Source organism: Aquarana catesbeiana, linkage group LG06 (genome assembly GCF_042186555.1).
Source record: "Aquarana catesbeiana isolate 2022-GZ linkage group LG06, ASM4218655v1, whole genome shotgun sequence".
NCBI classification, from domain to species: domain Eukaryota; kingdom Metazoa; phylum Chordata; class Amphibia; order Anura; family Ranidae; genus Aquarana; species Aquarana catesbeiana.
In genome coordinates this window covers 261,708,883-261,727,706 of record NC_133329.1, presented here as the reverse complement: position 1 = coordinate 261,727,706, position 18,824 = coordinate 261,708,883, and the positions used below count along the sequence as shown (strand labels likewise).

At 40.7% G+C, this 18,824-nt stretch overlaps 1 protein-coding gene and 1 long non-coding RNA gene across 4 annotated transcripts in view; one reads left to right on the top strand and one right to left on the bottom strand.

The window, feature by feature from the left end:
- Positions 1-18,824, top strand: part of HYCC2 (hyccin PI4KA lipid kinase complex subunit 2) — a 239,660-nt gene that overhangs the window by 29,543 nt on the left and 191,293 nt on the right. The window lies entirely within an intron of this gene.
- LOC141146736 (uncharacterized) overlaps positions 6,162-18,824 on the bottom strand; it is a 39,127-nt gene continuing 26,464 nt past the window's right edge. Inside the window, exons 2-3 of the long non-coding RNA XR_012244979.1 lie at positions 9,977-10,017; positions 6,162-6,221 (exon numbers count right to left, since the gene is read on the bottom strand). This is a non-coding gene — a long non-coding RNA (uncharacterized lncRNA). The remainder of the gene's footprint in view (positions 6,222-9,976; positions 10,018-18,824) is intronic.

Here is an 18,824-nt window from a genome sequence, read left to right as displayed (position 1 = left end):
AGTTGTGTTGCTAGCTGTGATTGGTCACAGTGATCAAGGCCCATCTGAGCCACGTGATCAGCTGTGGCCAATCACAGCTAATCACAACAAAACTGAATGAATCGATTTTAATTCAGTAAAATGCTTGCATCTAGCAGTGAAATTCATTACTATATGCAAAAGTAAAGTCTGGAATTTTTTTTTTTTTTTTTGGAGTAGTACAATGTTACTATGGTAACATTTATATTACTCTGTTCAAAGTGTGTTCAAGAAAAAAAATCGTAAAAGAAAAACAATGTAATAAAAAAAAAAAAAAAAGTAATATTGTGTGTGTGTGTATATATGTGTGTATATATGTGTGTGTGTGTGTGTGTGTATATATGTGTGTATATATATATATATATATATATATATATATATATATATATATATATATATATATATATATATATATATATATATATATATATATATATATAATTTTTTGTTTTCTTTTTTTCGTACTGTCGCCAGTTAGTGTCCCTGATCACCGCCACACCAGTTATATGGCTGTCTACTTTCCTAAAACAGTTAATTTGGGCAATATCTGTACTGCCCTGACATTTTTGGGCCTTGTCAGTACAAAAATCAATAAGGATTGATTTTTCAGATATATACCATAGTTTGTGGACTCTAACTTTCCTACAGACCAAATAATATACACTGATTTGGGTTATTTTCACCAACGAAATGTAGCAGAATACAGTTTGGCCTAAATTCATGAAGAAAGATTATTTATTTGCAAAATTTTATAACCGAAACAAAGAAAAATGTGTTTTTGTTTTTTTAAAAATTTTGAGGTTTTTTTTTAAATTTATTTAGCAAAAAATAAACAAAGTGGTGATTAAATACCACCAAAAGAATGCTCTATTTGTATGAACAAAATGATAAAAATTTACGGTAATTTTGTTACAGCGATGCATGACTGCACAATTGTCATTCAAAGTGCGACAGCACTGAAAGATGAAAATTGGCCTGGGCTGGAAGAGGGTAAAAGTTTCCTGTTCTTTGCATTGCTTCCTTTGTGTGAAATACCTAGTGATCCTGCAAGCCCCCCTGCTTTCCTATTTGCAAACTGACCATGCTAGGTGAGATGAGAGTACATCTATCTGTGTGGTCCGTTCTCTGCCTGTCCTTTAAGGGCAAAGACTGCTGACGTGCCCCCCTACCCCTATAAAAAAAGAGGTTTATAGCTATACACATATTTTTTTTTTTTTTTTTTTTTTACTTTTTAATGCCGTGCCAAAGTAAAATTTGTGTTTTTTTTTTTTTTTTTTTTCTTCAAATAGATCTTTCTTTTGGCGGTATTTGATCAACCTCCTGCATTTTTTTTGTTTTTTTGTGCCATAAACAAAAAAAGAAAAGACCGTCAATTTTGAAAAAAAAAACGTTTTTTACTTTCTGCTACTAAAAATATGCAATAAAAAAATTAGAAAAAAAATCTAATTTCTTCTTAAATTTAGGCCAATATGTATTCTGCTACAAGTTTTTGGTAAAAAAATAAATAATTCCAAATAAGCGTATATTGATTGGTGAGGCGAACGTTATAGCATCTAAAAACTATGGCATATATTCTGGAATTTTTTTTTTCTTTTCTTATACTAGTAATGGTGGCGATCAGCGACTTATAGTGGGACTGCAATATTGTGGTGGACAATTGCATACTAACTGACACTTCTGGGGAACCGGCGACACTAATACAGTGATCAGTGTTAAAATATGAACTGTCACTGTGCTAATGACACTGGCTAGGAAGGGGTTAAACATCTAGGGTGATCAAAGGGTTAAATGTGTGCTTAGCCAGTGTTTGTGTTTATTATGTGTGCTGCTTTTACTAGGGGAAGAGATGGATTCTAGTCCCTGTTTTGCAAGAGCACAGAATCCATCTATTCCCCCCCCTGTCAGAACGGCGACCTAGGCGGGTCCCTGTTCTGTATTGTTTACCAACAATCGGCGGTTACCAGGGGATATCGAGACTGCGGTACCTGCAGATCGGCTTCTGCTGTGAAATTTCACAGCAGAAGCTGCGCGCCCACTGCAGGCGTAAGTGCGGGATTACGTACAGTATCTCACAAAAGTGAGGTGCCATGTTAAACTTCCAGTGAGTAGTATGAGAAAGTGAGAGTGATAACACCAAATTTAACACACTTGCTCCCCATTCACAGCTGAGACCTTGTAATGCTAACGAGTCACATGACATCGGGGAGGCAAAATGGCCGATTGGGTCTAATTTGGACATTTTCACTTGGTGGTGTACTCCATTTTGTTGCCAGCGGATTAGACATTAATGGCTGTGTGTTGAGTTATTTTGAGGGGACAGCAAATTTACACTGTAGTATAAGCTGTACACTCACTACTTTACATTGTAGCAAAGTGTCATTTCTTCAGTGTTGTCACATGAAAAGATAAATTATGTACAAAAATGTGAGGGGTGTACTCACTTTTGTGAGATACTGTGTGTGAATATGTATGTATGTGTGTGTGTGTGTATGTGTGTATATGTATATATATGTATGTAATATATATATATTTTCACCTTTTGTGACAACTGAATATCTCCCTCCCATGTACGTATAATAGGAAAGTGGGTCGAAAGAAAAAAGAGGTGGTATAGTAATGAGTGTGGTCCAGAAAGGTAAACACGCCCTATTCTGTGATGCAGTAAGGCCGTGCATAATGGGATCTGAAGTTTCCTGGATGGTCACATGATGCTACAGTAAGTCGGGGCTCAGAATGCATTTAAAAAAAAAACAAAAGGTGCAGATTCAAAGTTGCCAAGGACTAGGTAAGTGAGAGATAAGAACATTGGGATGGCTTTGGTAAAAAAGACATTAGAAAAGACTTCTAATTATTATGAAGAGTGAAATTTTGCCAGAAAAGGTGAACTTGGCCTTTAGATTAAAGTGTTTGTAAACCCCATTCATGAAATGTGACCTGGGCACATATATCTGCAGTATTTACTTATATCTCTCCAAAGCTCTGAATGCAGTGTCTTTCTGCTACTACGTTCCTCTGTTATCAGCAGTCACTTCTGACAAGTTCTCAGACATGAGATAAAAGCAGCTGGAAATTTGTGTTGGAGAGAACTTAGAGCAGTGGTTCTCAACTCCAGTCCTCAGGACCCACCAACAGGCCAGATTTTAAGTATTACCTTGGGGAGTTGCAGACTAGAATACTGCAATCCCTGAGCAGCAAATTATATCACCTGTGATGTATTTCAGCTATCTTGCAAACCTGACCTGTTGGTGGGTCCTGAGGACTGGAGTTGAGAACCACTGACTTAGAGATAAGCAGAGAGCTTGTCTTTTCAGACTGCAGCTCTTCAAGTTTCTTCATTCCTCTGCCTATGTAGAGGGGTTGTGTGTGCCTTTCCTCCAATCAGCACTCGCACCGTATATCCCCAGACTCCACACCCACTGATGAATGACGAAGAAATATTTGTACCAGATGTGCACTTTCTAAAGAGTGTAGAAAAGGAAAGATGGCAGATATGATTATGCAGGGAGATTTTTTTCATCTCTGTGTATCATCTGAGGCTGTTCACTTCACTGGGTATAGGAGAGGGTTTATATCCACTTTATGTGTTATAACTTATAAGGTTTGAAGGGTCAGGATTAGAGCTATACCAAGGTATTGTGCCATAACTGCCAGCGAAAGGATGGAATACCAATCTATAAATAAATCACTACTTTCTAAATGTTTTCTACAGTAATCAGAAATGTAAAATTATGCACTGTTAAAGTGGAGTTCCACCCAAAAATGGAACTTCTGCTTTTCCGGTTCCTCCCCCCTCCGGTGTCACATTTGGCACCTTTCAGGGGGGAGGGGGGAGCAGATACCTGTCTAATCCGGGTATTTTGCTGCCACTTCCGGGCATAGATACCTGAGCCACCCGCGGGTATCTACGTCACTTCCGGCGACTTCTCCCCCCCCCCCCCGCTGTCTTCTGGGAGACACACAGGTCCCAGAAGACAGCAAGAACCAGTGGGATAGTGCAGCGCGAGTCGCGCATGCGCAGTAGGGAACCAGGAAGTGAAGCCGTAAGGCTTCACTTCCTGATTCCCTTGTCGAAGATGGCAGCGCCAGCACCTGACGGCCGAGGGATAGATTGGCTTCGGGTGAGGACATCGCGGGCGCCCTGGACAGGTAAGTGTCTTTTTTTTTTTTTTTTTTTTTTTTTTTTTTTTTTTAGTCAGCAGCTGCAGTATTTGTAGCTATTGACTTTAAAAAAAAAAATTAAAAATCGACGGACCTCCACTTTAAGTTGGGTTTTAGTGGATATTTTAGGCTTCATATTAACCCAAGTGCTTCATTTAAAATATGCAAAACAAATCTTTGAGCAAAAGGAAAAATACAGCAAGATTGATTTACATTTGTGCATATCTTCTAAACAGTGGAAGGATTATGGTGGTGATGGTCAATGTTTTACCCAAATATTGTTTTCTGTGCCCCAGTCCCTCTGAAGCGCTTCTGCTTGTGAGGCTGAGAAAACACTCCTTTTATAGCAATGTCTATACATCTAATAATGTAACTGATACCATTACAATGATGATTTTCAAAGCAACCAATCGGATGCGATTGGTAATTCATGAAGTAGAGATGGAAGATGTTCTCACACAACTTTTAGGAAGTTCATTCCTACTGTTCACTTGTTGGTATGTGTGCTCTGGGTACAGTCAGATATGGAAATCTCACATTTTAAGGTGAATTAAAGTGGATGTAAACCCCAATTTTTTTTTTTTTAATGTCATAATGTAGAGTATAAGATTTCCTATCATTTGAGCCCAGTCTTGGCACAAAGAGTTGATCCAGCTCTGAGCAATCCTCTTTTATTGTTCAGTGAGATAAATCTTGACAAACAGAGAAAAACTTTGTCAAATCCTCCCCCTTGCTGTGAGTGACAGGTGATTTACATATCTGGTGCACTAGCCTAAGACATGCATTATTTTTTAATTTCCTCCCCCACTCCTTTCTTCAGCAGCTCTGCAAGGATTGGCTGTTCCACACCTCAGCATGATTTGGCATGCTGAAGTCATGTGGTTACTTTCCTGTCTTTTCACTGGATGTTAGAGATCATAGCAGAAGTTCAGTGTAAGAAATACACAGGAGAAAATGCATATTGACAAGGGGAGTGTAGAGGTGGGCGGGGAGTCTACTGACATCACGACTCCACCCACCGAGCTCCAGACAACAGACCCACCCACAGAATCTGCAGTTTTTTGGGTCTAATAACAGACAGAGGGGAGACATTTGACAAGTAAAGATACATGCAGGAGGCATGTATATCCTTATAGATAACCCCTATGACAGTAGTTTAGAAAGGATAACGTTGGGTTTACATCCACTTTAAGTGGACTTCTGATTTTACCATGGTTGCAGAGTACAGGAATGTTAGTAGCTCACTGACTGGTTTCAGTTGTTGTCTGTATTTTTTATTTTGGTTCCATTTAAACTGTCGTGCTGCAGGTGTGCGCGGTGTGACATCTGCTGCATCGCAGGGGGGATTTACTGGTGGTGTTTCAGTGTGGCTGTTTGAAACCCGCTTTGCTCAAAATAAAATGGTGTCTGTGTTTAGTGGTTGTAAACCTCATGAAATCTGAACAAAGCACATATATCCGTAGTGTTCACTTGTCTTTCTCCAAAGCTCTGAGTGTCCCTTCTCTCTGGTGCCTCATTCCTCTGTTCTCAGTATGTGTCACTTCAGACAAGCTGTCCCGACACCAGAGATAAAATGGTGATGGGGAGGAGAGCTCGACACACAGCTTGCTAATTCACAACACCGCTCGGCATTGTTCCTTCATTCCTGTGCGGTGTGAATGGGATTTTGTCCCTTTCTTCCAATCATCTCTCACACACTCTACAAGAGCTCTAGCTGGTGCTTCCTGCCCCCTCCTCTGTGCTACTGACAGATGAAGGATTTTATTTAAACGCAGTACTTTTGAAGGCCTGTAAAAAGAGAAGACTGAAGATAAACAAGCAAAACTTATGTAGGAGGATTTGTTTCATCTCCTGTGTATCATCGCTATTCACTTCACTGTGTATATGTGAGGTTTTACAACCACTTTAAATAGCTGCCAGCCCAGGCCCACTGCATCTGGTGTGAACGGGCCCTTAAGGTTTAACTCCAAACATGGTAGCTGTCTTACCTGCCGAAGGATTTGTAATTCTGTTCATCCCATCCTGAGATCTATGGCCTTACGTATCTGCAGATATAAAACACAGCCAGCCTGGTGACTTTTATCCATTAGAACTTGATAACTTCCCTGTCCCAGCTTGGTATTTGGCAGTAAATGAGCAACAGGCTGACAGTCTGAGGTCATCTTTCTGCTCCCTCTGGCTGTCGGCATTTTCCTTTTCATCACCAGAATTACATTTTGCATTTTATTTTATTCTACAGACTTTACATACTGAGCAAAACTTCTATTATTATTGCAGATAATATAAAAATGTAAGTGGTTGCCTGGGATAAAGTGAGATTATATAAAAAATAACATTTTAAGATTTTGTTCAGAGCAATCAAGAAGCCATTGCTATTTGTATTTATACTGCGTGTCATTGTGAGCCAGTCATTATTTGTGGCCCTTTCATCATGGATGTTTGGTGCTACAGGGCTGCTATATTAATTCCTTTTATCTATGTAAGCATTACTTGACATATGTCAAATTAGAGAGAAGCTGAAGGCCGTGTACAGTATGTTCTAGTGCAGAATGGTATCCTAGCGTGCTTCTTGGAAAAGCAAGGCAGTAATAAATCTTTTTCTCTATTAATTTGTCATCACACACCAGGTGACAAAGCCGCCAACTTCCTTACCCTTATCTATTCGTTTCACAAATGGTTTATAGATCCAAAGCACTAAACAACCCCCCTCCCCTTTTTTTTGGGGTCCCAGTGGCTTACTGTCATCTTGATTTGGTTTGCCTAAATATGGTATGCTAAGTTTACCTGTCTGATCTTGAATTCATCAAGAAAAGGATTACTGGAAATAAACGTTTCCCAGCCTTTGTGAGGCAGGAACTATCCAGAATGGCTGGTGGTTCTGTGAGAATTTGTGGACTAATGTAGGTTACCACTTGTCTCTTAAAGATCGTCTGTACTTGACCTTCGCTAAGCTTGTAATACTATTTTATCTATTATTATTATTATTATTATTATTATTATTTTGAATTTCTTTAGCACTCTTCTCCCTAGGGACCCAAAAGCACATATCAAATTTGAGTTGAGTCAGATAGCGGGCGAGGCAGTCATCTTGGGTAAGCTCAGTGGAATATCATACTAAGGCTAGACAGGAGCCAACTAACCTAGCAGCATGTCTTTTGGAGTGTTGGAGGAAACTTATGCAAGAATAAGGAGAACATGAAAACTTCATGCAGCTAGGATCTCCACTGGGATTCCAGGCTGCCCACAATGGCTTAGTGGCTATTCGGTCAATATTATCGTACTTATAAAAACACACATATAAAAATGTAGCAATGTGCAAAGTTGTGGGTTTTTCACATTTTAAAGCTGAACTCTTCTTCCCCGAAAAAAAATAGTTGAAAAAAAAACATACATACATGGATGCATACATGCCTTCTGATCAGTCCTAGACATCAGGGGCCCCCCCTATTCTCCTGCTGCACTGAACGACACTCGCAAAATGATGTGCGAATGACACTCGCGTGCTCGCTTCTGAGATGCACAGAGATCGTTCGGCTCCGCACAGGCTGCGATTGGCAGCAGCAAGAGCCAATGGCTCCAGCTGCTGCTTTCACATCCAGTGAGGAGAGAGAGAGAGTGCGGAGAGAGTTACTGCATTCGGGCACAGCTCTGTATTGAGATCGGGTTTAGGTAAGTATTTAGGGAGAAGGTTATTTACCCCTAATGGAGAGAATTTCTTTACAACCACCTTAAGGCTCAATTCACACTACCGCGATGCAACTTTGATGCAAATTTTACAGTGAGATTATGTGATCTAACTTTGCATATTCTATGGAGCCAAGTTGCACTATAAATCACACCAAAGTTGTTCAGGAACTTTTTCCAAAATCGCAACATTCTGAATCGCATTGATTAGAATGCGCACCAGTGAATACAGTGAGATTTCCCTTGTCATGCGATTCTATGCGACTCAAGCCGCCTCAGAAGTTGCACTAGTGTGAATCAGGCCTTAAGCTGAACTCTGGGGAAAACAAAAAAAATTCCCTTGGAGTGGGGCTCCCACAACATTGCAAGGGCTAAATGCTCATTTATGTCTAGAATACCAGTAAAAAGGTCTTATCTGCTCCCACAGTCTTCCTCATCAATATAAGACCAGCCTTTGCATGTTCTTCTCTAAGACGCTCTGGTGGTCACAGGTAAAATAAAAAAAAAACTTGCCTTTAATATCGCTTTAATAGAGAAGAGTTGAGCTCCGGATGCTGGGGACGTGAGGGATAAGGTAACTAAAATTCCCTTTTTCTGGTACCCGGGGCAAAAACCCAGAACTTGGCTTCAAGTACCAGTATGGGAGACAGATCTTTAAAGCGGGGGTCCACCTATCTATCTTTTTTTTTTTTTTTTTTTTTTTTTTTTTTTTTTTTTTTTAGTTCATTCACAAACTTTTCTTCTCAGCATTACATACTCACATATTGTGTGTAATATGTCCGCCTGTGTCAGATTTCGTCGGAAAGAATAACTTATATTATTCACTGCAGGCGGTTTCCATCTTTATTGTGGGCATTTGAAGCCCACAAGCATTTATTTCCTGGATGTGGTGAATGCTGTGCTCCCAGCATTCACCGCTCATTCCCGCACATGCTCAGTGGCATCCTGGGAAGCCTGAGACTAGCTCCCAGGAGTCTGGGAGAGGCTAGAAACACACCTACTCCCACGGGAGGAGAACCAGGAAGTGCAAAGAAGAATAGAAAAATAAAAGGTAATTAGGGCGATTTACATTTTTTTAAACGGCATGTCAGCATCTAGGCAAGGAAGAGAATACATACAGATATTGTTCAAAATTTGGGTTGAACCCCGCTTTAAATCCAGCAACTGTTATGTGTCACTGGAGGTAATCTTTACGTGTCTTTACTGGGGCAATTATACGTGTGGCTCCTTGTAAGCCATATCTAGTGGATTCCTGTTCCCCCCTCTTCCGGGGTGCTGCTACGTGTGGGCACACTGGATGGTCTGGCTGCTATGTGGGGAGGCTCTGATCGAGGGGTACATCCAAACTCAGTGGTAATTATGTGCAAAGTGTTACTAAACATGTTGCTAAACAAACTTGCCAATGCTGTAACTCTTTTAAATAAGCTGTACATACTATTATAAATTTTTCTTTTTTCTTTAGCAAACTCATCCTCTGAAGAGACCCCAAAATTCATGGGTCGAAACGCGTCAGTATTGTTATGCAATAGCCTTATCACATGCTGTGTATAACCTATGTTTGCTATTATATGTATTTGGTATGGGTATTTTCCCACTGGAGCTCCCAACTTATATTTATATGTTGTTACATTCATTCATTACCCTTCAATAAAGCATTTTAATATTTTATTTAATGCCTTGCTCATATCTATAGCTAGCTGCCTAAAAACCCCGCTCGGGGGACCTTTTCCCATTTTTTTTTTTATCTTTACATCTTCATCATATGCTTTTTTACAACAGACTTCTTTAAAAGCTCTGCCATTAGAATTAGATTGCATTGCTCACAAAGTACACACATCTATTCAAATTGGCCCCTGACCCCCTAAAGGAGCTCATATTCTTATTTTTCTACCATGCTGATATACACAATAGGGCCATTTGGTTGGAAAGCAACTTGCTTGATTTTGGATTGCAGAAAAATCATACAAACTCCATGCACACAGTGTCCCAGGTTTTATCTGAATCCAAAGCGCAGAGCAGTAGAGCACCAGTGTTATTATTATACGGGATATTTGCTTAAAGTGCATCTAAACCAAAGAAAAAAAAAAGAATACAGTTGTGAATAAAGTTTACATACCCTGTCAGAATTTATGATTTCTTGGCCATTTTTCAGAGAATCTAAAAAACACAAAAACATTTTTCATTCATAGTTCGTGTTTGGCTGAATCTATTTATTATCAGTCAACTGTGTTGACACAAAGGGGTTTGAATGGCTATTAAAGGTAACCATCCTCACCTGTGATCTGTTTGCTTGTAATTAGTGTGTGTATGTATATGTGTGTATGTATGTATGTGTGTGTGTATATATATATATATATATATATATATATATATATATATATATATATATATATATATATATATATATATATATATATATATATATATATATATATATATATTTATATATATATATATATATATTTATATATTCTAGTATCTAAAAGTGAGTACACCCCTCACATTTTTGTAAATATTTTATTATATCTTTTCATGTGACAACACTGAAGAAATGACGCTTTGCTACAATGTAAAGTAGTGAGTGTACAGCTTGTATAACAGTGTAAAATTGCTGTCCCCTCAAAGTAACTCAACACACAGCTATTAATGTCTGAACCGCTGGCAACAAAAGTGAGTACACCCCTAAGTAAAAATGTCCAAATTGGGCCCAATTAGCCATTTTCCCTCCCCGGTGTCATGTGACTCGTTAGTGTTACAAGGTCTCAGGTGTGCATGGGGAGCAGGTGTGTTAAATTTGGTGTTATCACTCTCACTCTCATACAGATCACTGGAAGTTCAACATGGCACCTCATGGCAAAGAACTCTCTGAGGATCTATAAAGTATTTTTGCTCTACATAAACATGGCCTAGGCTATAAGAAGATTGCCAAGACCCTGAAACTGAGCTGCAGCTCATAAGACCATACAGCGGTTTAACAGGACAGGTTCCATTCAGAACAGGCCTTGCCATGGTCGACCAAAGGAGTTGGGTATGGGGTACTGGTACTCCATTGTACCCCTACCCATTTGCCTAAAAAAAAGTGTCAAAAATAAAACTCATTACACATGTTTTTAAAGTAATTTTATGAAGGTAGCTCTGACGTCTTCTGCCTCCGGTTCTTCTCCCTCTGTCCGCTGTCTTTTGCTGGCTCTCCTCTGCTATCTTCTTGCTCTTTTGCCCGGTCTACTCCGCTGTCTTCTCCCTCTGTTCTTCTTCCGATGTTGACTCGATGCTCTCTCCCGCTCTAATGCCAGGTGAGCGATGTGCCACTACTTATATTGGCATGGGGTGGGGTCACCGTGTGATGTCATCCGGAGGCCCTGCCCCTTATGACATCACCACCTGGGGAATGATGGGAGGTGACCCCGCCTCATGCCAGTATAAGTAGTGACACCCGGCATTAGAGCGGGAGAGCAGAGGGAGAAGAGCGAGAAGATAGCGGAGGAGACCCAGCAGGAGACAGCGGACAGAGGGAGAATAACGGGAGAAGAACCAGAGACAGAAGACGTCGGTGGAGGACACAGGAGCCGGAGAGGGGAGTACAGATCGGAAGAGACAATGGAGCTGCCTTAATAAATTACTTTAAAAACATATGTAATGTGTCTTATTCTTGACGCTTTTTTTAGGTGAATGGGAAGGGGTACAATGTACCCCATACTCATTCACATAGGATGGGGGGCTGGGATCTGGGAGCCCCCTTGTTAAAGGGGGCTTCAAAATTCCGATAAGCCCCCCGCCCACAGACCCCGACAACCAATGGCCAGGGTTGTCGGGAAGAGGCCCTTGTCCTCATCAACAAGGGAACACGGTGCTTTGGGGTGAGGGAGCGCAAAGCCCCCCTGCCCCAAAGCACCCACCCCCCCCATGTTGAGGGCATGTGGCCTGGTATGGTTCAGGAGGGGGGGTGCTCACTCGTCCTCACCCCCTTTTCTGACCCACCAGGTTGCGTGCTTGGATAAGGGTCTGGTATAGATTTAGGGGGGACCCCCACGCTGTTTTTTTGGCGTGGGGGCTCCCCGTAACCACTTAAAGAGCAGCCTTATTTTGGAATTTAGGTGTTTTACATGTTTAAAACAGTTTTTTTGCTAGAAAATTACTTAGAACCCCCAAACATTATATATTGATTTTTTTTTTCTAACACCCTAGAGAATAAAATGGTGGTCATTGCAATACTTTTTTTCACACCGTATTTGCGCAGCGGTCTTACAAGCGCACTTTTTTTTTTGAAAAAAAAATCACTTTTTTGAATAAAAGAATAAGACAACAGTAAAGTTACCCCAATTCTTTTGTATATTGTGAAAGATAATGTTACGCCGAGTAAATTGATACCCAACATGTCATGCTTCAAAATTGCGCCCGCTCGTGGAATGACGTCAAACTTTTACCCTCAAAAATCTCCATAGGCGACGTTTATAAAATTCTACAGGTTACATGTTTTATATGCGTTATAGAGGAGGTCTAGGGCTAGAATTATTGCTCTCGCTCTAACGATCGCGGCGATACCTCAGATGTGTGGTTTGACCACCGTTTTCATATGCGGGCGCTGCTCACGTATGCGTTTGCTTCTGCGCGCGAGCTCATCGGGACGGGGCGTTTTTTTAAAAAATTTTTATTTTTTTCTTATTTTTTATTTTTACAGTTTTTTTAAAAAAAAAAATATTTGGGTCATATTTTCAGGTCCTCTTAAATATGAGATCTGGGGTCAAAAAGTCCTCAGATGTCATATTTACACTGAAATGCAATTAAAAAAAAAGTAATTTGAAAAAATGACATTGAAAAAATGTGGCTTTAAGACGTATGGGCGGAAGTGACATTTTGACGTCGCTTCCGCCCTGCAGTGTCATGGAGGCGGGTGGAGGCCATCTTCCCCTCACTCGTCTTCATACACAGCTAGGGAATGGACGCGATCACCTCCGCTTCTGCCAACGGCTCCGGTAAGCGGCAGAGGGCATCGGATCGCGGAGGGATGGAGGCCCTCTCCCTCCACCGATAAAAGTGATCTCGTGGCAAATCCGCCGCAGAGACCACTTTTATCTTTTAGCCGTCCGAAAACGGGGATACCAGGGTTATGGCAGCTAGCTGTTGCCATAACAACGATATCTGTCCTCAAAAAAGGGACGTACATTGGCGTGCGGCGGTCGGCAAGTGGTTAAAATCCATACCAGACCAAAGGGCCTGGTATGCTCTTGGAGGGGGAACCCATGCCGTTGTTTGTGTTGTGTTTTTTTTTTTTTTTTTTTTTTTTTCCTTTCCTACTGATCAGTCACCTGAAGAGATGGGTTCTGTACCCCATTTGTCTTTTTTTTCCAGTGGTTGGTTGCCTTTGGTGTGGTGGTGCTCCTGAGGTTCTTGGTCTCAGTGTTTGCAAAAACAAATATACTTTTTCATATTTTTCATACATATTTGGTAACTTGTGTTGTATGTTGGTGTATTTATTTGGTTGCATGAAGACATATTTTTTTTTTTTATCAATGTAGTTTCACAGAGCCTGAACGTGGGATATTTGGGACCCACGAAATACAATGGGGTTGAATTTACTGAAACTGGAGAGGTGCAAAATCTGGTGCAGCTCTGTATGGTAAGCAATCGGCTTCTAACTTCAGCTTGTTCAATTAAACTTTGGCAAGATTTTGCACTCTCCAGTTTTAGTAAATCAACCCTCATAGTGTAATCACCGTTGAAAACTCCCTGTTGATGTTCTCACCATTTAAACATCAGAGACCATCCAAAATGGCAAAGGATGCAACAAATAGGTGGGAATAGTCAAGGGTATACTATGAAACAAACATTTATACTGTGAAACCTGTTGTATACTCATAAATAATTTTATCATGGCCAGTATGGTATGTATTTTAATTTGATGATTGTTTTAGAGAAATTATACTAAATATATGAAATTCAGCGGCCATGAAAGCTGTTGTGAAAGCATGGCTGGCAGCTAATTCTCTACGTCCTATACCCTCTGGACATATTTCACCATATAATCCTCTTTGGGATAATCCGAAACTGACGGAATTTATGTCAATACCTGATCCCAGTGTGTGGGTGTTCAAAGGTATTAAATATGTGGGTCAAATATGTGCTGGGGGCCAACTACAAACTTTTGAAGAGCTAAAACCGAATTTGAGAATTCCCAGGTGGCCTTTTATACTTCAAGTTTGGGGAATTTGCACAGGGACGAATCTCTACCCAAGCCCTTTTCCAGCCTATATAAAGTGTTATTACCCAATGTACACATGGGCCTAGAAGCTCTAAAAGCCAGATGGGAGACAGACTTCCCCACACTAGACTCTGAGGAGTGGGAGGAAATGTGGAAGTATTGCTTCTCCCAGTTGGTTTCGGCCAGGGACAGACTAGTCCAGTTCAAAATCGTACATAGTGTATTTTATGCCCATGTGCCTACACAAAATATACCCATCGATACCAAATTCCTGCTGGAGGTGTGCCTCACCAGCAGCAGATTTTATTCATATTTTTTGGAAATGTTCTCTTGTTGAGACCTTTTGGGCTGCAGTTGCTGCAACTATTCTGGCAGTCACTAGAATCTAAATCCCATTGACTGTGGACGTCTGTCTGCTGGGCCTTGTAACTCCTCTGGCTCAAAGCAGGGCAGTTAGAACCCTCTTAGGAATACTACTTTACTATGCTCATAAAGCCATTGTCCTATGATGGAAATCCCCCTCTACTCCATAAATTAACCTCTGGAAACGTTTGATTATTCAGCCCTTCCATTATACAAAACGACATACTTTTCTAGAGGCTGTGCCAAGAAATTTCATAAAGTGGGTGGAATCCCCCATACAATGTCAATTCCCCGGAAGACTAGTTAATTTTTAGTAAAGTACATTGGTGGTGTGCCTCTACATCCATGTTCTATAGTTGCTCCTGCTGTGTGGAGCTGGGAGAGGGTGTTTTTTTATCATTCCATGAGTCAAGCACTGTAGAATATCTAGGAGGAGGATCGATTTGGTGGGATTCCTATTATTCCGGCCTTCACTGGCAGTAAGAGCGTACCAACTGTTTTGATAGTACTAGGATGCCTTGGTTTAGTTAGGTTAATGTCATTGTTTTTTTTTTTTTTTTTGTTATGTAATCGAGCCTGGATATGCCCAATAGGCTCTGTTCTGTACAATTCTCAAAAAAAATTATCACAAAAATAATTTTCAAAATAAAATAAATATATGAAATTCTAACTGTGGTATAGTGTATGCATATTAGGGCACCCTCAAAGTCCCATACATGGTCGGTTCTTTATTCTTTACAAGTGGAAGAATGTTGGTGCCCAACTATGCAATTTTGGCAAAATATAAGTATCATCTTAGAAAGTAAAAGTGTCCACTTTTATGCTTCATACAGTACATCTGTGGCCAAAAGTTTTTCTAAAAATGACACAATTATTAATTTTCGGAGTCTGCTGCCTCAGTTTTTATGATGGCAATTTGCATATACTCCAGAATGTTATGAAGCGTGATCAGATGAATTGCAATTAATTGCAAAGTCCCTCTTTGCCATGAAAATTAACTTCTTCCCATAAAAAACATTTCCACTGCATTTTTGAAGAAGGCTTCAGAGCGCCCAAGAAAGTCCAGCAAGCGCCAGGACCGACTCCTACAGTTGATTCAGCTTTGGGCTTGACACCACCAGTGCAGAGCTTGCTCAGGAATGGCTGCAGGCAGGTGTGAGTGCATCTGCGCGCACAGTGAGGCGAAGACTTTTGGAGCATGGCCTGGTGTAAAGAAGGGCAGCAAAGAAGCCACTTCTCTCCAGGAAAAACATCAGAGACAGACTGATATTCTTCAAAAGGTATAGGGATTGTACTGCTGAGGACTGGGGTAAAGTAATTTTCTCTGATGTATCCCCTTTCCGATTTGTTTGAAGCATTCAAAAATAACCTTGTCCAGAGAAGAAAAGGTGAGCGCTACCATCAGTCCTTTTGTCATGCTAACAGTAAAGCATCCTGAGACCATTCATGTGTGGCGTGAGGTGGGTTGCTTCTCAGCAAAGGGAGTGGACTCACTCTCACAGCCATGAATACAGAATAATACAAAAACATCCTCCGTGAGCAACTTCTCCAACCATCCAAGAACAGTTTGGTGATGAACAATGCCTTTTCCAGCATGATGGAAAACCTTGCCATGAGGCAAAAGTGATAACTAAGTGGCTTGGGGAACAAAACATCAAAATTTTGGGTCCATTGTCAAGAACCTCCACAGACCTTAATCCCATTGAGAACTTGTGGTCAATCCTCAAGAGGCAGGTGAACAAAAAAAAACTCAAATCCTGACAAACTCCAAGCATTGGTTATGCAAGAATGGGCTGCCATCAGTCAGGATGTGGCCCAGAAGTTGATGGCATGCCAGGGCAAATTGCAGAGGTCCTTCAAAAGAAGGGTCAACACTGCACATATCGACTCTGCATAAACTTAATTTAATTGTCAATTAAAGCCTTTGACACTTATGAAATGCTTGTAATTATACTTCAGTATACCATAGCAACATCTGACAAAAAGATCTAAAAACACTAAAGCAGCGGACTTTGTGGAAAATGTATTTGTCATTCTCAAAACTTTTGGCCACAGCTGTGAAGTGTGCTTGTTACCTTAACCACTTGACACCCACCCACCGTCAAATGGCGGAGGGACAGTGTGGCTCTCGTTCTGGGTAAACGTCCTATGACGGCGCACCAGAACGGCCGCTATCGCGCACCTGCGGCGATCGTAGCCACGCTGTGTTGCTAGGACACAGCGCAACTCTGATCTCTGTAAAGAGCCATGGCCGTGCCTCTTTTAACCATGTGATCGGCTGTGTCAAATCACAGCCGGTCACATGGAAAAGCCATGAATCGTCTCTCCTCGCCTCACACTGACAGAGTGTGTGGCGAGGAGTGCTGATCAGCGGCATCTCCTCACAGGGGAGACCTGGGCAAGGTAATCAGGGCACTGATCATCAGTGCCCTGATTACAGGAAAACCCCAGCAGTGCCCCTATCAGTGCCCATCAGAGCTGTCTATCCATGCCGCCCACCAGTGCCACATATCGGTGCAGCCTATCAGTGCAGCCTCATCAGCGCCCATCAGTGAAGGAGAAAAATTACTTGATGTATTTATTGGCATATAACACGCACCTTTTTCTCCTGAAAATAGGGGGCAAATCACGGGTGCATGTTATACGCCCATAAATACGGTATTTACAAAATTTACTAACGGAAGCTAAAACTTCTTCCTTTTTTTTTTTTTTTCTCAAATTTTTCGTATTTGTTTTTTTTTTTCGTAAAAAATAAAAATCCCAGCAGTGATTAAATACCATCAAAAGAAAGTTCTGTTTGTCTGAAGAAAAAGAGAAAAAAAAATCATTTGGGTACAGTGTTGCATAATCGCGCAATTTTCGTTCAAAGTGCGACATCGCTGAAAGCTGAAACTTGGCCTGTGCAGGAAGGGGGGTGAAAGTGCCCTGTTTGAGGTGGTTAATCAGTATCGGCGCAGTACTGGGCCAGTTAAATGAAAGCATGATTCTGTTAGGAAGCTTTGAGTTTCAGTAATTTGCCTTATAAAATAGGCCTGCAAGTCAGACACTTTTTGTGCAAGGCACAAAGCAACATGTTTTCATATTCAGACATGATTTCTGATTTCTTCGGGCAATAGGATGTTGCATCTTGTTTTTGTCTAATAACATTGATCTGCTCTTCAAATTGTTAGTAACCTTAATGTCTCTTCCTCCATTATGAAAAGCTGCCCCATTGTATTGGCTCTTTTTATTGATCTGCCTTGAGATTACAGCAGTCCTTTGGTATTTTAAACTGTTCAGTATTTTTCTGGCCTTGCTTGAATACAGATAACCGGTATAGTTTGACATTTAGCAGGTGGTGTGTCTGCTTTAAGGGAGGGGTTTCTTGCGGTTATTTTAGTTGAACAAAACGGGTAGTGTTTGAGAATGCAGGTAAACAGATTTGTTTTATGCACAGCAGGGTGAAGGTTCCCTGTAAAATGAGTATTGATTCTCTCCTGAGGCAGAATTGAAAAACGGTTTATTGTGAAAAGGTTAATAGTCATCATTATCCAATTAGCATGGACCGTGAACCACCAAGTGACTCCTGTAGGACACTAGACTGCATATTTGTACATTATATCCATCCATCGTTCCCTGAATTGTAACCAGCTGTACGGGCCCGTTTACACCATTGTGTGTTATGTGCTTTTTACAACACCGGAAAACAGCGTGCTAAAGGCGCATAAAAGCTAGGTACCATTATATTCTTTGAAGCTCTTTACATCAGGACATTGCATTGAAGGGTCACACATTGCGTTTTTGAAAAAATCCTGCGTGTTGTATCTTTTGGGCATTCCAGTAGAAACTTGCTTTACGTTTTTAGTCAGTGACAGCGCATGGAAAATGTTGTTTTTAAATCGCATGTCCTATATTTCCAACAAACGCAGACACAACCCACAAAATGGAGACAGCAACTGAAAAGGTATGTAAAATGCATCTTACTTTGTGTAACATTTTAATAAACTGCATTTAAAATGCACTAAAAACACATTTGAGGAAAATCCATGTGTGTCTTCTAATGTGATGGTGTGAGTTGGCCCTTTAGTCTTCTATTTAGTAAAATTTCAAAGTACAACACACAAGTTGCCATTTATATTAAAGCTATATTATTATATTATATTAATCTCCAGCTTTTAGTGACGTTTAAATAGTTTGGACCAAGCTGGTCCAAACAAACTATTTACTTCACTGAGACATGCAGTGGCTGTCAGCGCTGTATGAACTGTATGTAGCATCACTTATACGCAGTATACATCGCTGTGTTCTAGTCGGGCTAATCACTGGTCAGCCATTCATGGGAAGCATTGTATTTTATGAATGAAGAGATGGGCAGATGATGTCATGATCTCCGACTCAGCCAATCGGACAAAGCTTTCTATTT